This window comes from Schistocerca gregaria, chromosome 1 (genome assembly GCF_023897955.1).
Source record: "Schistocerca gregaria isolate iqSchGreg1 chromosome 1, iqSchGreg1.2, whole genome shotgun sequence".
In the NCBI taxonomy this organism is placed as follows: domain Eukaryota; kingdom Metazoa; phylum Arthropoda; class Insecta; order Orthoptera; family Acrididae; genus Schistocerca; species Schistocerca gregaria.
The window spans coordinates 131254751-131278699 of record NC_064920.1 but is presented as its reverse complement, the minus strand read 5'-3'; the positions used below and the strand labels follow the sequence as shown (position 1 = coordinate 131278699).

The 23949-nt window shown below is 43.5% G+C and overlaps 19 non-coding genes across 19 annotated transcripts; all 19 read left to right on the top strand.

Moving 5' to 3' along the window:
* The first annotated feature begins 187 nt into the window (after positions 1-187).
* Trnar-ucu (transfer RNA arginine (anticodon UCU)) lies at positions 188-260 on the top strand. The gene has a single exon. It is a non-coding gene; the product is annotated as a tRNA-Arg (tRNA).
* Positions 261-1466: 1206 nt separating this feature from the next.
* Trnar-ucu (transfer RNA arginine (anticodon UCU)) lies at positions 1467-1539 on the top strand. The gene has a single exon. It is a non-coding gene; the product is annotated as a tRNA-Arg (tRNA).
* Positions 1540-2745: 1206 nt separating this feature from the next.
* On the top strand, positions 2746-2818 carry Trnar-ucu (transfer RNA arginine (anticodon UCU)). The gene has a single exon. It is a non-coding gene; the product is annotated as a tRNA-Arg (tRNA).
* Positions 2819-4024: 1206 nt separating this feature from the next.
* Trnar-ucu (transfer RNA arginine (anticodon UCU)) lies at positions 4025-4097 on the top strand. The gene has a single exon. It is a non-coding gene; the product is annotated as a tRNA-Arg (tRNA).
* A 1206-nt stretch (positions 4098-5303) lies between these two features.
* On the top strand, positions 5304-5376 carry Trnar-ucu (transfer RNA arginine (anticodon UCU)). Its single transcript has one exon. It is a non-coding gene; the product is annotated as a tRNA-Arg (tRNA).
* Positions 5377-6582: 1206 nt separating this feature from the next.
* On the top strand, positions 6583-6655 carry Trnar-ucu (transfer RNA arginine (anticodon UCU)). Its single transcript has one exon. It is a non-coding gene; the product is annotated as a tRNA-Arg (tRNA).
* Positions 6656-7861: 1206 nt separating this feature from the next.
* On the top strand, positions 7862-7934 carry Trnar-ucu (transfer RNA arginine (anticodon UCU)). Its single transcript has one exon. It is a non-coding gene; the product is annotated as a tRNA-Arg (tRNA).
* A 1206-nt stretch (positions 7935-9140) lies between these two features.
* Positions 9141-9213, top strand: Trnar-ucu (transfer RNA arginine (anticodon UCU)). Its single transcript has one exon. It is a non-coding gene; the product is annotated as a tRNA-Arg (tRNA).
* Positions 9214-10419: 1206 nt separating this feature from the next.
* Trnar-ucu (transfer RNA arginine (anticodon UCU)) lies at positions 10420-10492 on the top strand. Its single transcript has one exon. It is a non-coding gene; the product is annotated as a tRNA-Arg (tRNA).
* Positions 10493-11698: 1206 nt separating this feature from the next.
* Trnar-ucu (transfer RNA arginine (anticodon UCU)) lies at positions 11699-11771 on the top strand. Its single transcript has one exon. It is a non-coding gene; the product is annotated as a tRNA-Arg (tRNA).
* Positions 11772-12977: 1206 nt separating this feature from the next.
* Positions 12978-13050, top strand: Trnar-ucu (transfer RNA arginine (anticodon UCU)). The gene has a single exon. It is a non-coding gene; the product is annotated as a tRNA-Arg (tRNA).
* Positions 13051-14256: 1206 nt separating this feature from the next.
* Trnar-ucu (transfer RNA arginine (anticodon UCU)) lies at positions 14257-14329 on the top strand. Its single transcript has one exon. It is a non-coding gene; the product is annotated as a tRNA-Arg (tRNA).
* A 1206-nt stretch (positions 14330-15535) lies between these two features.
* Trnar-ucu (transfer RNA arginine (anticodon UCU)) lies at positions 15536-15608 on the top strand. Its single transcript has one exon. It is a non-coding gene; the product is annotated as a tRNA-Arg (tRNA).
* A 1206-nt stretch (positions 15609-16814) lies between these two features.
* Trnar-ucu (transfer RNA arginine (anticodon UCU)) lies at positions 16815-16887 on the top strand. Its single transcript has one exon. It is a non-coding gene; the product is annotated as a tRNA-Arg (tRNA).
* Positions 16888-18093: 1206 nt separating this feature from the next.
* On the top strand, positions 18094-18167 carry Trnar-ucu (transfer RNA arginine (anticodon UCU)). The gene has a single exon. It is a non-coding gene; the product is annotated as a tRNA-Arg (tRNA).
* A 1205-nt stretch (positions 18168-19372) lies between these two features.
* On the top strand, positions 19373-19445 carry Trnar-ucu (transfer RNA arginine (anticodon UCU)). Its single transcript has one exon. It is a non-coding gene; the product is annotated as a tRNA-Arg (tRNA).
* A 1206-nt stretch (positions 19446-20651) lies between these two features.
* Positions 20652-20724, top strand: Trnar-ucu (transfer RNA arginine (anticodon UCU)). Its single transcript has one exon. It is a non-coding gene; the product is annotated as a tRNA-Arg (tRNA).
* A 1206-nt stretch (positions 20725-21930) lies between these two features.
* Positions 21931-22003, top strand: Trnar-ucu (transfer RNA arginine (anticodon UCU)). Its single transcript has one exon. It is a non-coding gene; the product is annotated as a tRNA-Arg (tRNA).
* A 1206-nt stretch (positions 22004-23209) lies between these two features.
* Trnar-ucu (transfer RNA arginine (anticodon UCU)) lies at positions 23210-23282 on the top strand. The gene has a single exon. It is a non-coding gene; the product is annotated as a tRNA-Arg (tRNA).
* Positions 23283-23949: the final 667 nt, after the last annotated feature.

The following is a 23949-nucleotide window of genomic DNA, read 5'->3' as shown; positions in this document are numbered from 1 at the left end:
GGTGTATCAATCAGTAGGGCCATGGTAAACAGAGCGATGTATCGTGTCTGTTGCATAAATAAAGAGTCTTTGATGTAATTGCTTCAGAGAAATATGAAAGTAAGCCTATCAGGAAAGTAATGCGAGACATGTAGCATGGGTCATGTCTTGCAGAACGTCTTACATCTGAGCTGTAGGCCTGCACAGCGTCCCTTTGGCGCAGAGGATAGCGCGTTGGACTTCTAATCCAAAGGTCGTGGGTTCGATCCCCACAAGGGACGGGCAATTTTTAAAAACGTGTGCCAATCTCCAGGTGGGTACTGACGTATGGGAAATCACAAGCCTCTGCAAAAGTTGAAAATTGTTGTGACCTCAGTTCTATGCTCAAGTATGTAGACCTTACACATATAAGCCAAATTCTCGTAGATCTGTTATCCATGACGCTGTTATGTGTAAATGCAGTAAAAACGGAACCATATCTTCACGTGCCTGTTGACGGGAATTTTCTTTCAATACCCAATTTTTACCTACTGATATAAATATAGCAATAGAACGCACATTTCGTACAGAAACAAATACAATGAAGAGAAAAGATTTTGAATTACTTCATGAGTCAATGTATGTAATCCCAGTGATGATCTTTAATTCTTCCAGCCCAAGGTGAGAGGGTTTCAGTTTTCTCGGCCACAAGTGAGAAAAGTAGACAGTTCCACAACAAGATATTCTGCTATGTTTCCTTAAGTGCTTCCATTAAACAATGGCACTCTGTATCTATAGAAACGGCGACAATTTTCACTTCGGCACAGGGGGCTTTTACTGGAGACTGTCAAGGGGAAACTTGCTAGATACATGAAGGGAGAAGATCAGACAGAGACGTCTGACGCTCCGCTGACGCTTGCCGAAAACTACATTAAGTATGATTCCCGCCTATAACTGACGGCGAGAGAGATGCATCATCTGTCCACTTCTCATCGAAGCACACTGTCACCAAGCAATGGCTGACGCTTCGAGGACGGCTTGAAATTGCTAGGGAGGTGATGCAGCTAAAGTTCCTGGTAAATGTGCTAACAGGGCACACACGTTCGTGGGAGTGTATACATATGATGGGGACCGGCTGTGACACAGCAGTCAACCAAAGTCAAAAAATGTGACTAATCATACAGTGTTTCCTTTACCACTTCGTTAGTGAATGCTGTTCTAAAGAGCGCAATTCCCATCTATCGGTAAGCAGCGCACGTGAGCGAATCTAATAGCAGGACTGTGTTACTACGATTGTACAGAGCAACTCTGTCAATACGCAGGTGTATCAATCAGTAGGGCCATGGTAAACAGAGCGATGTATCGTGTCTGTTGCATAAATAAAGAGTCTTTGATGTAATTGCTTCAGAGAAATATGAAAGTAAGCCTATCAGGAAAGTAATGCGAGACATGTAGCATGGGTCATGTCTTGCAGAACGTCTTACATCTGAGCTGTAGGCCTGCACAGCGTCCCTTTGGCGCAGAGGATAGCGCGTTGGACTTCTAATCCAAAGGTCGTGGGTTCGATCCCCACAAGGGACGGGCAATTTTTAAAAACGTGTGCCAATCTCCAGGTGGGTACTGACGTATGGGAAATCACAAGCCTCTGCAAAAGTTGAAAATTGTTGTGACCTCAGTTCTATGCTCAAGTATGTAGACCTTACACATATAAGCCAAATTCTCGTAGATCTGTTATCCATGACGCTGTTATGTGTAAATGCAGTAAAAACGGAACCATATCTTCACGTGCCTGTTGACGGGAATTTTCTTTCAATACCCAATTTTTACCTACTGATATAAATATAGCAATAGAACGCACATTTCGTACAGAAACAAATACAATGAAGAGAAAAGATTTTGAATTACTTCATGAGTCAATGTATGTAATCCCAGTGATGATCTTTAATTCTTCCAGCCCAAGGTGAGAGGGTTTCAGTTTTCTCGGCCACAAGTGAGAAAAGTAGACAGTTCCACAACAAGATATTCTGCTATGTTTCCTTAAGTGCTTCCATTAAACAATGGCACTCTGTATCTATAGAAACGGCGACAATTTTCACTTCGGCACAGGGGGCTTTTACTGGAGACTGTCAAGGGGAAACTTGCTAGATACATGAAGGGAGAAGATCAGACAGAGACGTCTGACGCTCCGCTGACGCTTGCCGAAAACTACATTAAGTATGATTCCCGCCTATAACTGACGGCGAGAGAGATGCATCATCTGTCCACTTCTCATCGAAGGACACTGTCACCAAGCAATGGCTGACGCTTCGAGGACGGCTTGAAATTGCTAGGGAGGTGATGCAGCTAAAGTTCCTGGTAAATGTGCTAACAGGGCACACACGTTCGTGGGAGTGTATACATATGATTGGGACCGGCTGTGACACAGCAGTCAACCAAAGTCAAAAAATGTGACTAATCATACAGTGTTTCCTTTACCACTTCGTTAGTGAATGCTGTTCTAAAGAGCGCAATTCCCATCTATCGGTAAGCAGCGCACGTGAGCGAATCTAATAGCAGGACTGTGTTACTACGATTGTACAGAGCAACTCTGTCAATACGCAGGTGTATCAATCAGTAGGGCCATGGTAAACAGAGCGATGTATCGTGTCTGTTGCATAAATAAAGAGTCTTTGATGTAATTGCTTCAGAGAAATATGAAAGTAAGCCTATCAGGAAAGTAATGCGAGACATGTAGCATGGGTCATGTCTTGCAGAACCTCTTACATCTGAGCTGTAGGCCTGCACAGCGTCCCTTTGGCGCAGAGGATAGCGCGTTGGACTTCTAATCCAAAGGTCGTGGGTTCGATCCCCACAAGGGACGGGCAATTTTTAAAAACGTGTGCCAATCTCCAGGTGGGTACTGACGTATGGGAAATCACAAGCCTCTGCAAAAGTTGAAAATTGTTGTGACCTCAGTTCTATGCTCAAGTATGTAGACCTTACACATATAAGCCAAATTCTCGTAGATCTGTTATCCATGACGCTGTTATGTGTAAATGCAGTAAAAACGGAACCATATCTTCACGTGCCTGTTGACGGGAATTTTCTTTCAATACCCAATTTTTACCTACTGATATAAATATAGCAATAGAACGCACATTTCGTACAGAAACAAATACAATGAAGAGAAAAGATTTTGAATTACTTCATGAGTCAATGTATGTAATCCCAGTGATGATCTTTAATTCTTCCAGCCCAAGGTGAGAGGGTTTCAGTTTTCTCGGCCACAAATGAGAAAAGTAGACAGTTCCACAACAAGATATTCTGCTATGTTTCCTTAAGTGCTTCCATTAAACAATGGCACTCTGTATCTATAGAAACGGCGACAATTTTCACTTCGGCACAGGGGGCTTTTACTGGAGACTGTCAAGGGGAAACTTGCTAGATACATGAAGGGAGAAGATCAGACAGAGACGTCTGACGCTCCGCTGACGCTTGCCGAAAACTACATTAAGTATGATTCCCGCCTATAACTGACGGCGAGAGAGATGCATCATCTGTCCACTTCTCATCGAAGCACACTGTCACCAAGCAATGGCTGACGCTTCGAGGACGGCTTGAAATTGCTAGGGAGGTGATGCAGCTAAAGTTCCTGGTAAATGTGCTAACAGGGCACACACGTTCGTGGGAGTGTATACATATGATGGGGACCGGCTGTGACACAGCAGTCAACCAAAGTCAAAAAATGTGACTAATCATACAGTGTTTCCTTTACCACTTCGTTAGTGAATGCTGTTCTAAAGAGCGCAATTCCCATCTATCGGTAAGCAGCGCACGTGAGCGAATCTAATAGCAGGACTGTGTTACTACGATTGTACAGAGCAACTCTGTCAATACGCAGGTGTATCAATCAGTAGGGCCATGGTAAACAGAGCGATGTATCGTGTCTGTTGCATAAATAAAGAGTCTTTGATGTAATTGCTTCAGAGAAATATGAAAGTAAGCCTATCAGGAAAGTAATGCGAGACATGTAGCATGGGTCATGTCTTGCAGAACCTCTTACATCTGAGCTGTAGGCCTGCACAGCGTCCCTTTGGCGCAGAGGATAGCGCGTTGGACTTCTAATCCAAAGGTCGTGGGTTCGATCCCCACAAGGGACGGGCAATTTTTAAAAACGTGTGCCAATCTCCAGGTGGGTACTGACGTATGGGAAATCACAAGCCTCTGCAAAAGTTGAAAATTGTTGTGACCTCAGTTCTATGCTCAAGTATGTAGACCTTACACATATAAGCCAAATTCTCGTAGATCTGTTATCCATGACGCTGTTATGTGTAAATGCAGTAAAAACGGAACCATATCTTCACGTGCCTGTTGACGGGAATTTTCTTTCAATACCCAATTTTTACCTACTGATATAAATATAGCAATAGAACGCACATTTCGTACAGAAACAAATACAATGAAGAGAAAAGATTTTGAATTACTTCATGAGTCAATGTATGTAATCCCAGTGATGATCTTTAATTCTTCCAGCCCAAGGTGAGAGGGTTTCAGTTTTCTCGGCCACAAGTGAGAAAAGTAGACAGTTCCACAACAAGATATTCTGCTATGTTTCCTTAAGTGCTTCCATTAAACAATGGCACTCTGTATCTATAGAAACGGCGACAATTTTCACTTCGGCACAGGGGGCTTTTACTGGAGACTGTCAAGGGGAAACTTGCTAGATACATGAAGGGAGAAGATCAGACAGAGACGTCTGACGCTCCGCTGACGCTTGCCGAAAACTACATTAAGTATGATTCCCGCCTATAACTGATGGCGAGAGAGATGCATCATCTGTCCACTTCTCATCGAAGCACACTGTCACCAAGCAATGGCTGACGCTTCGAGGACGGCTTGAAATTGCTAGGGAGGTGATGCAGCTAAAGTTCCTGGTAAATGTGCTAACAGGGCACACACGTTCGTGGGAGTGTATACATATGATGGGGACCGGCTGTGACACAGCAGTCAACCAAAGTCAAAAAATGTGACTAATCATACAGTGTTTCCTTTACCACTTCGTTAGTGAATGCTGTTCTAAAGAGCGCAATTCCCATCTATCGGTAAGCAGCGCACGTGAGCGAATCTAATAGCAGGACTGTGTTACTACGATTGTACAGAGCAACTCTGTCAATACGCAGGTGTATCAATCAGTAGAGCCATGGTAAACAGAGCGATGTATCGTGTCTGTTGCATAAATAAAGAGTCTTTGATGTAATTGCTTCAGAGAAATATGAAAGTAAGCCTATCAGGAAAGTAATGCGAGACATGTAGCATGGGTCATGTCTTGCAGAACCTCTTACATCTGAGCTGTAGGCCTGCACAGCGTCCCTTTGGCGCAGAGGATAGCGCGTTGGACTTCTAATCCAAAGGTCGTGGGTTCGATCCCCACAAGGGACGGGCAATTTTTAAAAACGTGTGCCAATCTCCAGGTGGGTACTGACGTATGGGAAATCACAAGCCTCTGCAAAAGTTGAAAATTGTTGTGACCTCAGTTCTATGCTCAAGTATGTAGACCTTACACATATAAGCCAAATTCTCGTAGATCTGTTATCCATGACGCTGTTATGTGTAAATGCAGTAAAAACGGAACCATATCTTCACGTGCCTGTTGACGGGAATTTTCTTTCAATACCCAATTTTTACCTACTGATATAAATATAGCAATAGAACGCACATTTCGTACAGAAACAAATACAATGAAGAGAAAAGATTTTGAATTACTTCATGAGTCAATGTATGTAATCCCAGTGATGATCTTTAATTCTTCCAGCCCAAGGTGAGAGGGTTTCAGTTTTCTCGGCCACAAGTGAGAAAAGTAGACAGTTCCACAACAAGATATTCTGCTATGTTTCCTTAAGTGCTTCCATTAAACAATGGCACTCTGTATCTATAGAAACGGCGACAATTTTCACTTCGGCACAGGGGGCTTTTACTGGAGACTGTCAAGGGGAAACTTGCTAGATACATGAAGGGAGAAGATCAGACAGAGACGTCTGACGCTCCGCTGACGCTTGCCGAAAACTACATTAAGTATGATTCCCGCCTATAACTGACGGCGAGAGAGATGCATCATCTGTCCACTTCTCATCGAAGCACACTGTCACCAAGCAATGGCTGACGCTTCGAGGACGGCTTGAAATTGCTAGGGAGGTGATGCAGCTAAAGTTCCTGGTAAATGTGCTAACAGGGCACACACGTTCGTGGGAGTGTATACATATGATGGGGACCGGCTGTGACACAGCAGTCAACCAAAGTCAAAAAATGTGACTAATCATACAGTGTTTCCTTTACCACTTCGTTAGTGAATGCTGTTCTAAAGAGCGCAATTCCCATCTATCGGTAAGCAGCGCACGTGAGCGAATCTAATAGCAGGACTGTGTTACTACGATTGTACAGAGCAACTCTGTCAATACGCAGGTGTATCAATCAGTAGAGCCATGGTAAACAGAGCGATGTATCGTGTCTGTTGCATAAATAAAGAGTCTTTGATGTAATTGCTTCAGAGAAATATGAAAGTAAGCCTATCAGGAAAGTAATGCGAGACATGTAGCATGGGTCATGTCTTGCAGAACCTCTTACATCTGAGCTGTAGGCCTGCACAGCGTCCCTTTGGCGCAGAGGATAGCGCGTTGGACTTCTAATCCAAAGGTCGTGGGTTCGATCCCCACAAGGGACGGGCAATTTTTAAAAACGTGTGCCAATCTCCAGGTGGGTACTGACGTATGGGAAATCACAAGCCTCTGCAAAAGTTGAAAATTGTTGTGACCTCAGTTCTATGCTCAAGTATGTAGACCTTACACATATAAGCCAAATTCTCGTAGATCTGTTATCCATGACGCTGTTATGTGTAAATGCAGTAAAAACGGAACCATATCTTCACGTGCCTGTTGACGGGAATTTTCTTTCAATACCCAATTTTTACCTACTGATATAAATATAGCAATAGAACGCACATTTCGTACAGAAACAAATACAATGAAGAGAAAAGATTTTGAATTACTTCATGAGTCAATGTATGTAATCCCAGTGATGATCTTTAATTCTTCCAGCCCAAGGTGAGAGGGTTTCAGTTTTCTCGGCCACAAGTGAGAAAAGTAGACAGTTCCACAACAAGATATTCTGCTATGTTTCCTTAAGTGCTTCCATTAAACAATGGCACTCTGTATCTATAGAAACGGCGACAATTTTCACTTCGGCACAGGGGGCTTTTACTGGAGACTGTCAAGGGGAAACTTGCTAGATACATGAAGGGAGAAGATCAGACAGAGACGTCTGACGCTCCGCTGACGCTTGCCGAAAACTACATTAAGTATGATTCCCGCCTATAACTGACGGCGAGAGAGATGCATCATCTGTCCACTTCTCATCGAAGCACACTGTCACCAAGCAATGGCTGACGCTTCGAGGACGGCTTGAAATTGCTAGGGAGGTGATGCAGCTAAAGTTCCTGGTAAATGTGCTAACAGGGCACACACGTTCGTGGGAGTGTATACATATGATGGGGACCGGCTGTGACACAGCAGTCAACCAAAGTCAAAAAATGTGACTAATCATACAGTGTTTCCTTTACCACTTCGTTAGTGAATGCTGTTCTAAAGAGCGCAATTCCCATCTATCGGTAAGCAGCGCACGTGAGCGAATCTAATAGCAGGACTGTGTTACTACGATTGTACAGAGCAACTCTGTCAATAAGCAGGTGTATCAATCAGTAGGGCCATGGTAAACAGAGCGATGTATCGTGTCTGTTGCATAAATAAAGAGTCTTTGATGTAATTGCTTCAGAGAAATATGAAAGTAAGCCTATCAGGAAAGTAATGCGAGACATGTAGCATGGGTCATGTCTTGCAGAACCTCTTACATCTGAGCTGTAGGCCTGCACAGCGTCCCTTTGGCGCAGAGGATAGCGCGTTGGACTTCTAATCCAAAGGTCGTGGGTTCGATCCCCACAAGGGACGGGCAATTTTTAAAAACGTGTGCCAATCTCCAGGTGGGTACTGACGTATGGGAAATCACAAGCCTCTGCAAAAGTTGAAAATTGTTGTGACCTCAGTTCTATGCTCAAGTATGTAGACCTTACACATATAAGCCAAATTCTCGTAGATCTGTTATCCATGACGCTGTTATGTGTAAATGCAGTAAAAACGGAACCATATCTTCACGTGCCTGTTGACGGGAATTTTCTTTCAATACCCAATTTTTACCTACTGATATAAATATAGCAATAGAACGCACATTTCGTACAGAAACAAATACAATGAAGAGAAAAGATTTTGAATTACTTCATGAGTCAATGTATGTAATCCCAGTGATGATCTTTAATTCTTCCAGCCCAAGGTGAGAGGGTTTCAGTTTTCTCGGCCACAAATGAGAAAAGTAGACAGTTCCACAACAAGATATTCTGCTATGTTTCCTTAAGTGTTTCCATTAAACAATGGCACTCTGTATCTATAGAAACGGCGACAATTTTCACTTCGGCACAGGGGGCTTTTACTGGAGACTGTCAAGGGGAAACTTGCTAGATACATGAAGGGAGAAGATCAGACAGAGACGTCTGACGCTCCGCTGACGCTTGCCGAAAACTACATTAAGTATGATTCCCGCCTATAACTGACGGCGAGAGAGATGCATCATCTGTCCACTTCTCATCGAAGCACACTGTCACCAAGCAATGGCTGACGCTTCGAGGACGGCTTGAAATTGCTAGGGAGGTGATGCAGCTAAAGTTCCTGGTAAATGTGCTAACAGGGCACACACGTTCGTGGGAGTGTATACATATGATGGGGACCGGCTGTGACACAGCAGTCAACCAAAGTCAAAAAATGTGACTAATCATACAGTGTTTCCTTTACCACTTCGTTAGTGAATGCTGTTCTAAAGAGCGCAATTCCCATCTATCGGTAAGCAGCGCACGTGAGCGAATCTAATAGCAGGACTGTGTTACTACGATTGTACAGAGCAACTCTGTCAATACGCAGGTGTATCAATCAGTAGAGCCATGGTAAACAGAGCGATGTATCGTGTCTGTTGCATAAATAAAGAGTCTTTGATGTAATTGCTTCAGAGAAATATGAAAGTAAGCCTATCAGGAAAGTAATGCGAGACATGTAGCATGGGTCATGTCTTGCAGAACCTCTAACATCTGAGCTGTAGGCCTGCACAGCGTCCCTTTGGCGCAGAGGATAGCGCGTTGGACCTCTAATCCAAAGGTCGTGGGTTCGATCCCCACAAGGGACGGGCAATTTTTAAAAACGTGTGCCAATCTCCAGGTGGGTACTGACGTATGGGAAATCACAAGCCTCTGCAAAAGTTGAAAATTGTTGTGACCTCAGTTCTATGCTCAAGTATGTAGACCTTACACATATAAGCCAAATTCTCGTAGATCTGTTATCCATGACGCTGTTATGTGTAAATGCAGTAAAAACGGAACCATATCTTCACGTGCCTGTTGACGGGAATTTTCTTTCAATACCCAATTTTTACCTACTGATATAAATATAGCAATAGAACGCACATTTCGTACAGAAACAAATACAATGAAGAGAAAAGATTTTGAATTACTTCATGAGTCAATGTATGTAATCCCAGTGATGATCTTTAATTCTTCCAGCCCAAGGTGAGAGGGTTTCAGTTTTCTCGGCCACAAGTGAGAAAAGTAGACAGTTCCACAACAAGATATTCTGCTATGTTTCCTTAAGTGCTTCCATTAAACAATGGCACTCTGTATCTATAGAAACGGCGACAATTTTCACTTCGGCACAGGGGGCTTTTACTGGAGACTGTCAAGGGGAAACTTGCTAGATACATGAAGGGAGAAGATCAGACAGAGACGTCTGACCCTCCGCTGACGCTTGCCGAAAACTACATTAAGTATGATTCCCGCCTATAACTGACGGCGAGAGAGATGCATCATCTGTCCACTTCTCATCGAAGCACACTGTCACCAAGCAATGGCTGACGCTTCGAGGACGGCTTGAAATTGCTAGGGAGGTGATGCAGCTAAAGTTCCTGGTAAATGTGCTAACAGGGCACACACGTTCGTGGGAGTGTATACATATGATGGGGACCGGCTGTGACACAGCAGTCAACCAAAGTCAAAAAATGTGACTAATCATACAGTGTTTCCTTTACCACTTCGTTAGTGAATGCTGTTCTAAAGAGCGCAATTCCCATCTATCGGTAAGCAGCGCACGTGAGCGAATCTAATAGCAGGACTGTGTTACTACGATTGTACAGAGCAACTCTGTCAATACGCAGGTGTATCAATCAGTAGAGCCATGGTAAACAGAGCGATGTATCGTGTCTGTTGCATAAATAAAGAGTCTTTGATGTAATTGCTTCAGAGAAATATGAAAGTAAGCCTATCAGGAAAGTAATGCGAGACATGTAGCATGGGTCATGTCTTGCAGAACCTCTTACATCTGAGCTGTAGGCCTGCACAGCGTCCCTTTGGCGCAGAGGATAGCGCGTTGGACTTCTAATCCAAAGGTCGTGGGTTCGATCCCCACAAGGGACGGGCAATTTTTAAAAACGTGTGCCAATCTCCAGGTGGGTACTGACGTATGGGAAATCACAAGCCTCTGCAAAAGTTGAAAATTGTTGTGACCTCAGTTCTATGCTCAAGTATGTAGACCTTACACATATAAGCCAAATTCTCGTAGATCTGTTATCCATGACGCTGTTATGTGTAAATGCAGTAAAAACGGAACCATATCTTCACGTGCCTGTTGACGGGAATTTTCTTTCAATACCCAATTTTTACCTACTGATATAAATATAGCAATAGAACGCACATTTCGTACAGAAACAAATACAATGAAGAGAAAAGATTTTGAATTACTTCATGAGTCAATGTATGTAATCCCAGTGATGATCTTTAATTCTTCCAGCCCAAGGTGAGAGGGTTTCAGTTTTCTCGGCCACAAGTGAGAAAAGTAGACAGTTCCACAACAAGATATTCTGCTATGTTTCCTTAAGTGCTTCCATTAAACAATGGCACTCTGTATCTATAGAAACGGCGACAATTTTCACTTCGGCACAGGGGGCTTTTACTGGAGACTGTCAAGGGGAAACTTGCTAGATACATGAAGGGAGAAGATCAGACAGAGACGTCTGACGCTCCGCTGACGCTTGCCGAAAACTACATTAAGTATGATTCCCGCCTATAACTGACGGCGAGAGAGATGCATCATCTGTCCACTTCTCATCGAAGCACACTGTCACCAAGCAATGGCTGACGCTTCGAGGACGGCTTGAAATTGCTAGGGAGGTGATGCAGCTAAAGTTCCTGGTAAATGTGCTAACAGGGCACACACGTTCGTGGGAGTGTATACATATGATGGGGACCGGCTGTGACACAGCAGTCAACCAAAGTCAAAAAATGTGACTAATCATACAGTGTTTCCTTTACCACTTCGTTAGTGAATGCTGTTCTAAAGAGCGCAATTCCCATCTATCGGTAAGCAGCGCACGTGAGCGAATCTAATAGCAGGACTGTGTTACTACGATTGTACAGAGCAACTCTGTCAATACGCAGGTGTATCAATCAGTAGGGCCATGGTAAACAGAGCGATGTATCGTGTCTGTTGCATAAATAAAGAGTCTTTGATGTAATTGCTTCAGAGAAATATGAAAGTAAGCCTATCAGGAAAGTAATGCGAGACATGTAGCATGGGTCATGTCTTGCAGAACCTCTTACATCTGAGCTGTAGGCCTGCACAGCGTCCCTTTGGCGCAGAGGATAGCGCGTTGGACTTCTAATCCAAAGGTCGTGGGTTCGATCCCCACAAGGGACGGGCAATTTTTAAAAACGTGTGCCAATCTCCAGGTGGGTACTGACGTATGGGAAATCACAAGCCTCTGCAAAAGTTGAAAATTGTTGTGACCTCAGTTCTATGCTCAAGTATGTAGACCTTACACATATAAGCCAAATTCTCGTAGATCTGTTATCCATGACGCTGTTATGTGTAAATGCAGTAAAAACGGAACCATATCTTCACGTGCCTGTTGACGGGAATTTTCTTTCAATACCCAATTTTTACCTACTGATATAAATATAGCAATAGAACGCACATTTCGTACAGAAACAAATACAATGAAGAGAAAAGATTTTGAATTACTTCATGAGTCAATGTATGTAATCCCAGTGATGATCTTTAATTCTTCCAGCCCAAGGTGAGAGGGTTTCAGTTTTCTCGGCCACAAGTGAGAAAAGTAGACAGTTCCACAACAAGATATTCTGCTATGTTTCCTTAAGTGCTTCCATTAAACAATGGCACTCTGTATCTATAGAAACGGCGACAATTTTCACTTCGGCACAGGGGGCTTTTACTGGAGACTGTCAAGGGGAAACTTGCTAGATACATGAAGGGAGAAGATCAGACAGAGACGTCTGACGCTCCGCTGACGCTTGCCGAAAACTACATTAAGTATGATTCCCGCCTATAACTGACGGCGAGAGAGATGCATCATCTGTCCACTTCTCATCGAAGCACACTGTCACCAAGCAATGGCTGACGCTTCGAGGACGGCTTGAAATTGCTAGGGAGGTGATGCAGCTAAAGTTCCTGGTAAATGTGCTAACAGGGCACACACGTTCGTGGGAGTGTATACATATGATGGGGACCGGCTGTGACACAGCAGTCAACCAAAGTCAAAAAATGTGACTAATCATACAGTGTTTCCTTTACCACTTCGTTAGTGAATGCTGTTCTAAAGAGCGCAATTCCCATCTATCGGTAAGCAGCGCACGTGAGCGAATCTAATAGCAGGACTGTGTTACTACGATTGTACAGAGCAACTCTGTCAATAAGCAGGTGTATCAATCAGTAGGGCCATGGTAAACAGAGCGATGTATCGTGTCTGTTGCATAAATAAAGAGTCTTTGATGTAATTGCTTCAGAGAAATATGAAAGTAAGCCTATCAGGAAAGTAATGCGAGACATGTAGCATGGGTCATGTCTTGCAGAACCTCTTACATCTGAGCTGTAGGCCTGCACAGCGTCCCTTTGGCGCAGAGGATAGCGCGTTGGACTTCTAATCCAAAGGTCGTGGGTTCGATCCCCACAAGGGACGGGCAATTTTTAAAAACGTGTGCCAATCTCCAGGTGGGTACTGACGTATGGGAAATCACAAGCCTCTGCAAAAGTTGAAAATTGTTGTGACCTCAGTTCTATGCTCAAGTATGTAGACCTTACACATATAAGCCAAATTCTCGTAGATCTGTTATCCATGACGCTGTTATGTGTAAATGCAGTAAAAACGGAACCATATCTTCACGTGCCTGTTGACGGGAATTTTCTTTCAATACCCAATTTTTACCTACTGATATAAATATAGCAATAGAACGCACATTTCGTACAGAAACAAATACAATGAAGAGAAAAGATTTTGAATTACTTCATGAGTCAATGTATGTAATCCCAGTGATGATCTTTAATTCTTCCAGCCCAAGGTGAGAGGGTTTCAGTTTTCTCGGCCACAAATGAGAAAAGTAGACAGTTCCACAACAAGATATTCTGCTATGTTTCCTTAAGTGCTTCCATTAAACAATGGCACTCTGTATCTATAGAAACGGCGACAATTTTCACTTCGGCACAGGGGGCTTTTACTGGAGACTGTCAAGGGGAAACTTGCTAGATACATGAAGGGAGAAGATCAGACAGAGACGTCTGACGCTCCGCTGACGCTTGCCGAAAACTACATTAAGTATGATTCCCGCCTATAACTGACGGCGAGAGAGATGCATCATCTGTCCACTTCTCATCGAAGCACACTGTCACCAAGCAATGGCTGACGCTTCGAGGACGGCTTGAAATTGCTAGGGAGGTGATGCAGCTAAAGTTCCTGGTAAATGTGCTAACAGGGCACACACGTTCGTGGGAGTGTATACATATGATGGGGACCGGCTGTGACACAGCAGTCAACCAAAGTCAAAAAATGTGACTAATCATACAGTGTTTCCTTTACCACTTCGTTAGTGAATGCTGTTCTAAAGAGCGCAATTCCCATCTATCGGTAAGCAGCGCACGTGAGCGAATCTAATAGCAGGACTGTGTTACTACGATTGTACAGAGCAACTCTGTCAATACGCAGGTGTATCAATCAGTAGGGCCATGGTAAACAGAGCGATGTATCGTGTCTGTTGCATAAATAAAGAGTCTTTGATGTAATTGCTTCAGAGAAATATGAAAGTAAGCCTATCAGGAAAGTAATGCGAGACATGTAGCATGGGTCATGTCTTGCAGAACCTCTTACATCTGAGCTGTAGGCCTGCACAGCGTCCCTTTGGCGCAGAGGATAGCGCGTTGGACTTCTAATCCAAAGGTCGTGGGTTCGATCCCCACAAGGGACGGGCAATTTTTAAAAACGTGTGCCAATCTCCAGGTGGGTACTGACGTATGGGAAATCACAAGCCTCTGCAAAAGTTGAAAATTGTTGTGACCTCAGTTCTATGCTCAAGTATGTAGACCTTACACATATAAGCCAAATTCTCGTAGATCTGTTATCCATGACGCTGTTATGTGTAAATGCAGTAAAAACGGAACCATATCTTCACGTGCCTGTTGACGGGAATTTTCTTTCAATACCCAATTTTTACCTACTGATATAAATATAGCAATAGAACGCACATTTCGTACAGAAACAAATACAATGAAGAGAAAAGATTTTGAATTACTTCATGAGTCAATGTATGTAATCCCAGTGATGATCTTTAATTCTTCCAGCCCAAGGTGAGAGGGTTTCAGTTTTCTCGGCCACAAGTGAGAAAAGTAGACAGTTCCACAACAAGATATTCTGCTATGTTTCCTTAAGTGCTTCCATTAAACAATGGCACTCTGTATCTATAGAAACGGCGACAATTTTCACTTCGGCACAGGGGGCTTTTACTGGAGACTGTCAAGGGGAAACTTGCTAGATACATGAAGGGAGAAGATCAGACAGAGACGTCTGACGCTCCGCTGACGCTTGCCGAAAACTACATTAAGTATGATTCCCGCCTATAACTGACGGCGAGAGAGATGCATCATCTGTCCACTTCTCATCGAAGCACACTGTCACCAAGCAATGGCTGACGCTTCGAGGACGGCTTGAAATTGCTAGGGAGGTGATGCAGCTAAAGTTCCTGGTAAATGTGCTAACAGGGCACACACGTTCGTGGGAGTGTATACATATGATGGGGACCGGCTGTGACACAGCAGTCAACCAAAGTCAAAAAATGTGACTAATCATACAGTGTTTCCTTTACCACTTCGTTAGTGAATGCTGTTCTAAAGAGCGCAATTCCCATCTATCGGTAAGCAGCGCACGTGAGCGAATCTAATAGCAGGACTGTGTTACTACGATTGTACAGAGCAACTCTGTCAATACGCAGGTGTATCAATCAGTAGGGCCATGGTAAACAGAGCGATGTATCGTGTCTGTTGCATAAATAAAGAGTCTTTGATGTAATTGCTTCAGAGAAATATGAAAGTAAGCCTATCAGGAAAGTAATGCGAGACATGTAGCATGGGTCATGTCTTGCAGAACCTCTTACATCTGAGCTGTAGGCCTGCACAGCGTCCCTTTGGCGCAGAGGATAGCGCGTTGGACTTCTAATCCAAAGGTCGTGGGTTCGATCCCCACAAGGGACGGGCAATTTTTAAAAACGTGTGCCAATCTCCAGGTGGGTACTGACGTATGGGAAATCACAAGCCTCGGCAAAAGTTGAAAATTTTTGTGACCTCAGTTCTATGCTCAAGTATGTAGACATTACACATATAAGCCAAATTCTCGTAGATCTGTTATCCATGACGCTGTTATGTGTAAATGCAGTAAAAACGGAAACATATCTTCACGTGCCTGTTGACGGGAATTTTCTTTCAATACCCAATTTTTACCTACTGATATAAATATAGCAATAGAACGCACATTTCGTACAGAAACAAATACAATGAAGAGAAAAGATTTTGAATTACTTCATGAGTCAATGTATGTAATCCCAGTGATGATCTTTAATTCTTCCAGCCCAAGGTGAGAGGGTTTCAGTTTTCTCGGCCACAAGTGAGAAAAGTAGACAGTTCCACAACAAGATATTCTGCTATGTTTCCTTAAGTGCTTCCATTAAACAATGGCACTCTGTATCTATAGAAACGGCGACAATTTTCACTTCGGCACAGGGGGCTTTTACTGGAGACTGTCAAGGGGAAACTTGCTAGATACATGAAGGGAGAAGATCAGACAGAGACGTCTGACGCTCCGCTGACGCTTGCCGAAAACTACATTAAGTATGATTCCCGCCTATAACTGACGGCGAGAGAGATGCATCATCTGTCCACTTCTCATCGAAGCACACTGTCACCAAGCAATGGCTGACGCTTCGAGGACGGCTTGAAATTGCTAGGGAGGTGATGCAGCTAAAGTTCCTGGTAAATGTGCTAACAGGGCACACATGTTCGTGGGAGTGTATACATATGATGGGGACCGGCTGTGACACAGCAGTCAACCAAAGTCAAAAAATGTGACTAATCATACAGTGTTTCCTTTACCACTTCGTTAGTGAATGCTGTTCTAAAGAGCGCAATTCCCATCTATCGGTAAGCAGCGCACGTGAGCGAATCTAATAGCAGGACTGTGTTACTACGATTGTACAGAGCAACTCTGTCAATACGCAGGTGTATCAATCAGTAGGGCCATGGTAAACAGAGCGATGTATCGTGTCTGTTGCATAAATAAAGAGTCTTTGATGTAATTGCTTCAGAGAAATATGAAAGTAAGCCTATCAGGAAAGTAATGCGAGACATGTAGCATGGGTCATGTCTTGCAGAACCTCTTACATCTGAGCTGTAGGCCTGCACAGCGTCCCTTTGGCGCAGAGGATAGCGCGTTGGACTTCTAATCCAAAGGTCGTGGGTTCGATCCCCACAAGGGACGGGCAATTTTTAAAAACGTGTGCCAATCTCCAGGTGGGTACTGACGTATGGGAAATCACAAGCCTCGGCAAAAGTTGAAAATTTTTGTGACCTCAGTTCTATGCTCAAGTGTGTAGACATTACACATATAAGCCAAATTCTCGTAGATCTGTTATCCATGACGCTGTTATGTGTAAATGCAGTAAAAACGGAAACATATCTTCACGTGCCTGTTGACGGGAATTTTCTTTCAATACCCAATTTTTACCTACTGATATAAATATAGCAATAGAACGCACATTTCGTACAGAAACAAATACAATGAAGAGAAAAGATTTTGAATTACTTCATGAGTCAATGTATGTAATCCCAGTGATGATCTTTAATTCTTCCAGCCCAAGGTGAGAGGGTTTCAGTTTTCTCGGCCACAAGTGAGAAAAGTAGACAGTTCCACAACAAGATATTCTGCTATGTTTCCTTAAGTGCTTCCATTAAACAATGGCACTCTGTATCTATAGAAACGGCGACAATTTTCACTTCGGCACAGGGGGCTTTTACTGGAGACTGTCAAGGGGAAACTTGCTAGATACATGAAGGGAGAAGATCAGACAGAGACGTCTGACGCTCCGCTGACGCTTGCCGAAAACTACATTAAGTATGATTCCCGCCTATAACTGACGGCGAGAGAGATGCATCATCTGTCCACTTCTCATCGAAGCACACTGTCACCAAGCAATGGCTGACGCTTCGAGGACGGCTTGAAATTGCTAGGGAGGTGATGCAGCTAAAGTTCCTGGTAAATGTGCTAACAGGGCACACACGTTCGTGGGAGTGTATACATATGATGGGGACCGGCTGTGACACAGCAGTCAACCAAAGTCAAAAAATGTGACTAATCATACAGTGTTTCCTTTACCACTTCGTTAGTGAATGCTGTTCTAAAGAGCGCAATTCCCATCTATCGGTAAGCAGCGCACGTGAGCGAATCTAATAGCAGGACTGTGTTACTACGATTGTACAGAGCAACTCTGTCAATACGCAGGTGTATCAATCAGTAGGGCCAACACTAGATCGCGTGTTTATCGTGTCTGTTGCATAAATAAAGAGTCTTTGATGTAATTGCTTCAGAGAAATATGAAAGTAAGCCTATCAGGAAAGTAATGCGAGACATGTAGCATGGGTCATGTCTTGCAGAACCTCTTACATCTGAGCTGTAGGCCTGCACAGCGTCCCTTTGGCGCAGAGGATAGCGCGTTGGACTTCTAATCCAAAGGTCGTGGGTTCGATCCCCCACAAGGGACGGGCAATTTTTAAAAACGTGTGCCAATCTCCAGGTGGGTACTGACGTATGGGAAATCACAAGCCTCTGCAAAAGTTGAAAATTGTTGTGACCTCAGTTCTATGCTCAAGTATGTAGACCTTACACATATAAGCCAAATTCTCGTAGATCTGTTATCCATGACGCTGTTATGTGTAAATGCAGTAAAAACGGAACCATATCTTCACGTGCCTGTTGACGGGAATTTTCTTTCAATACCCAATTTTTACCTACTGATATAAATATAGCAATAGAACGCACATTTCGTACAGAAACAAATACAATGAAGAGAAAAGATTTTGAATTACTTCATGAGTCAATGTATGTAATCCCAGTGATGATCTTTAATTCTTCCAGCCCAAGGTGAGAGGGTTTCAGTTTTCTCGGCCACAAGTGAGAAAAGTAGACAGTTCCACAACAAGATATTCTGCTATGTTTCCTTAAGTGCTTCCATTAAACAATGGCACTCTGTATCTATAGAAACGGCGACAATTTTCACTTCGGCACAGGGGCTTTTACTGGAGACTGTCAAGGGGAAACTTGCTAGATACATGAAGGGAGAAGATCAGACAGAGACGTCTGACGCTCCGCTGACGCTTGCCGAAAACTACATTAAGTATGATTCCCGCCTATAACTGACGGCGAGAGAGATGCATCATCTGTCCACTTCTCATCGAAGCACACTGTCACCAAGCAATGGCTGACGCTTCGAGGACGGCTTGAAATTGCTAGGGAGGTGATGCAGCTAAAGTTCCTGGTAAATGTGCTAACAGGGCACACACGTTCGTGGGAGTGTATACATATGATGGGGACCGGCTGTGACACAGCAGTCAACCAAAGTCAAAAAATGTGACTAATCATACAGTGTTTCCTTTACCACTTCGTTAGTGAATGCTGTTCTAAAGAGCGCAATTCCCATCTATCGGTAAGCAGCGCACGTGAGCGAATCTAATAGCAGGACTGTGTTACTACGATTGTACAGAGCAACTCTGTCAATACGCAGGTGTATCAATCAGTAGGGCCATGGTAAACAGAGCGATGTATCGTGTCTGTTGCATAAATAAAGAGTCTTTGATGTAATTGCTTCAGAGAAATATGAAAGTAAGCCTATCAGGAAAGTAATGCGAGACATGTAGCATGGGTCATGTCTTGCAGAACCTCTTACATCTGAGCTGTAGGCCTGCACAGCGTCCCTTTGGCGCAGAGGATAGCGCGTTGGACTTCTAATCCAAAGGTCGTGGGTTCGATCCCCACAAGGGACGGGCAATTTTTAAAAACGTGTGCCAATCTCCAGGTGGGTACTGACGTATGGGAAATCACAAGCCTCTGCAAAAGTTGAAAATTGTTGTGACCTCAGTTCTATGCTCAAGTATGTAGACCTTACACATATAAGCCAAATTCTCGTAGATCTGTTATCCATGACGCTGTTATGTGTAAATGCAGTAAAAACGGAACCTATCTTCACGTGCCTGTTGACGGGAATTTTCTTTCAATACCCAATTTTTACCTACTGATATAAATATAGCAATAGAACGCACATTTCGTACAGAAACAAATACAATGAAGAGAAAAGATTTTGAATTACTTCATGAGTCAATGTATGTAATCCCAGTGATGATCTTTAATTCTTCCAGCCCAAGGTGAGAGGGTTTCAGTTTTCTCGGCCACAAGTGAGAAAAGTAGACAGTTCCACAACAAGATATTCTGCTATGTTTCCTTAAGTGCTTCCATTAAACAATGGCACTCTGTATCTATAGAAACGGCGACAATTTTCACTTCGGCACAGGGGGCTTTTACTGGAGACTGTCAAGGGGAAACTTGCTAGATACATGAAGGGAGAAGATCAGACAGAGACGTCTGACGCTCCGCTGACGCTTGCCGAAAACTACATTAAGTATGATTCCCGCCTATAACTGACGGCGAGAGAGATGCATCATCTGTCCACTTCTCATCGAAGCACACTGTCACCAAGCAATGGCTGACGCTTCGAGGACGGCTTGAAATTGCTAGGGAGGTGATGCAGCTAAAGTTCCTGGTAAATGTGCTAACAGGGCACACCACGTTCGTGGGAGTGTATACATATGATGGGGACCGGCTGTGACACAGCAGTCAACCAAAGTCAAAAAATGTGACTAATCATACAGTGTTTCCTTTACCACTTCGTTAGTGAATGCTGTTCTAAAGAGCGCAATTCCCATCTATCGGTAAGCAGCGCACGTGAGCGAATCTAATAGCAGGACTGTGTTACTACGATTGTACAGAGCAACTCTGTCAATACGCAGGTGTATCAATCAGTAGGGCCATGGTAAACAGAGCGATGTATCGTGTCTGTTGCATAAATAAAGAGTCTTTGATGTAATTGCTTCAGAGAAATATGAAAGTAAGCCTATCAGGAAAGTAATGCGAGACATGTAGCATGGGTCATGTCTTGCAGAACCTCTTACATCTGAGCTGTAGGCCTGCACAGCGTCCCTTTGGCGCAGAGGATAGCGCATTGGACTTCTAATCCAAAGGTCGTGGGTTCGGTCCCCACAAGGGACGGGCAATTTTTAAAAACGTGTGCCAATCTCCAGGTGGGTACTGACGTATGGGAAATCACAAGCCTCGGCAAAAGTTGAAAATTGTTGTGACCTCAGTTCTATGCTCAAGTATGTAGACCTTACACATATAAGCCAAATTCTCGTAGATCTGTTATCCATGACGCTGTTATGTGTAAATGCAGTAAAAACGGAACCATATCTTCACGTGCCTGTTGACGGGAATTTTCTTTCAATACCCAATTTTTACCTACTGATATAAATATAGCAATAGAACGCACATTTCGTACAGAAACAAATACAATGAAGAGAAAAGATTTTGAATTACTTCATGAGTCAATGTATGTAATCCCAGTGATGATCTTTAATTCTTCCAGCCCAAGGTGAGAGGGTTTCAGTTTTCTCGGCCACAAGTGAGAAAAGTAGACAGTTCCACAACAAGATATTCTGCTATGTTTCCTTAAGTGCTTCCATTAAACAATGGCACTCTGTATCTATAGAAACGGCGACAATTTTCACTTCGGCACAGGGGGCTTTTACTGGAGACTGTCAAGGGGAAACTTGCTAGATACATGAAGGGAGAAGATCAGACAGAGACGTCTGACGCTCCGCTGACGCTTGCCGAAAACTACATTAAGTATGATTCCCGCCTATAACTGACGGCGAGAGAGATGCATCATCTGTCCACTTCTCATCGAAGCACACTGTCACCAAGCAATGGCTGACGCTTCGAGGACGGCTTGAAATTGCTAGGGAAGTGATGCAGCTAAAGTTCCTGGTAAATGTGCTAACAGGGCACACACGTTCGTGGGAGTGTATACATATGATGGGGACCGGCTGTGACACAGCAGTCAACCAAAGTCAAAAAATGTGACTAATCATACAGTGTTTCCTTTACCACTTCGTTAGTGAATGCTGTTCTAAAGAGCGCAATTCCCATCTATCGGTAAGCAGCGCACGTGAGCGAATCTAATAGCAGGACTGTGTTACTACGATTGTACAGAGCAACTCTGTCAATACGCAGGTGTATCAATCAGTAGGGCCATGGTAAACAGAGCGATGTATCGTGTCTGTTGCATAAATAAAGAGTCTTTGATGTAATTGCTTCAGAGAAATATGAAAGTAAGCCTATCAGGAAAGTAATGCGAGACATGTAGCATGGGTCATGTCTTGCAGAACCTCTTACATCTGAGCTGTAGGCCTGCACAGCGTCCCTTTGGCGCAGAGGATAGCGCGTTGGACTTCTAATCCAAAGGTCGTGGGTTCGATCCCCACAAGGGACGGGCAATTTTTAAAAACGTGTGCCAATCTCCAGGTGGGTACTGACGTATGGGAAATCACAAGCCTCTGCAAAAGTTGAAAATTGTTGTGACCTCAGTTCTATGCTCAAGTATGTAGACCTTACACATATAAGCCAAATTCTCGTAGATCTGTTATCCATGACGCTGTTATGTGTAAATGCAGTAAAAACGGAACCATATCTTCACGTGCCTGTTGACGGGAATTTTCTTTCAATACCCAATTTTTACCTACTGATATAAATATAGCAATAGAACGCACATTTCGTACAGAAACAAATACAATGAAGAGAAAAGATTTTGAATTACTTCATGAGTCAATGTATGTAATCCCAGTGATGATCTTTAATTCTTCCAGCCCAAGGTGAGAGGGTTTCAGTTTTCTCGGCCACAAGTGAGAAAAGTAGACAGTTCCACAACAAGATATTCTGCTATGTTTCCTTAAGTGCTTCCATTAAACAATGGCACTCTGTATCTATAGAAACGGCGACAATTTTCACTTCGGCACAGGGGGCTTTTACTGGAGACTGTCAAGGGGAAACTTGCTAGATACATGAAGGGAGAAGATCAGACAGAGACGTCTGACGCTCCGCTGACGCTTGCCGAAAACTACATTAAGTATGATTCCCGCCTATAACTGACGGCGAGAGAGATGCATCATCTGTCCACTTCTCATCGAAGCACACTGTCACCAAGCAATGGCTGACGCTTCGAGGACGGCTTGAAATTGCTAGGGAGGTGATGCAGCTAAAGTTCCTGGTAAATGTGCTAACAGGGCACACACGTTCGTGGGAGTGTATACATATGATGGGGACCGGCTGTGACACAGCAGTCAACCAAAGTCAAAAAATGTGACTAATCATACAGTGTTTCCTTTACCACTTCGTTAGTGAATGCTGTTCTAAAGAGCGCAATTCCCATCTATCGGTAAGCAGCGCACGTGAGCGAATCTAATAGCAGGACTGTGTTACTACGATTGTACAGAGCAACTCTGTCAATACGCAGGTGTATCAATCAGTAGGGCCATGGTAAACAGAGCGATGTATCGTGTCTGTTGCATAAATAAAGAGTCTTTGATGTAATTGCTTCAGAGAAATATGAAAGTAAGCCTATCAGGAAAGTTATGCGAGACATGTAGCATGGGTCATGTCTTGCAGAACCTCTTACATCTGAGCTGTAAGCCTGCACAGCGTCCCTTTGGCGCAGAGGATAGCGCGTTGGACTTCTAATCCAAAGGTCGTGGGTTCGATCCCCACAAGGGACGGGCAATTTTTAAAAACGTGTGCCAATCTCCAGGTGGGTACTGACGTATGGGAAATCACAAGCCTCTGCAAAAGTTGAAAATTGTTGTGACCTCAGTTCTATGCTCAAGTATGTAGACCTTACACATATAAGCCAAATTCTCGTAGATCTGTTATCCATGACGCTGTTATGTGTAAATGCAGTAAAAACGGAACCATATCTTCACGTGCCTGTTGACGGGAATTTTCTTTCAATACCCAATTTTTACCTACTGATATAAATATAGCAATAGAACGCACATTTCGTACAGAAACAAATACAATGAAGAGAAAAGATTTTGAATTACTTCATGAGTCAATGTATGTAATCCCAGTGATGATCTTTAATTCTTCCAGCCCAAGGTGAGAGGGTTTCAGTTTTCTCGGCCACAAGTGAGAAAAGTAGACAGTTCCACAACAAGATATTCTGCTATGTTTCCTTAAGTGCTTCCATTAAACAATGGCACTCTGTATCTATAGAAACGGCGACAATTTTCACTTCGGCACAGGGGGCTTTTACTGGAGACTGTCAAGGGGAAACTTGCTAGATACATGAAGGGAGAAGATCAGACAGAGACGTCTGACGCTCCGCTGACGCTTGCCGAAAACTACATTAAGTATGATTCCCGCCTATAACTGACGGCGAGAGAG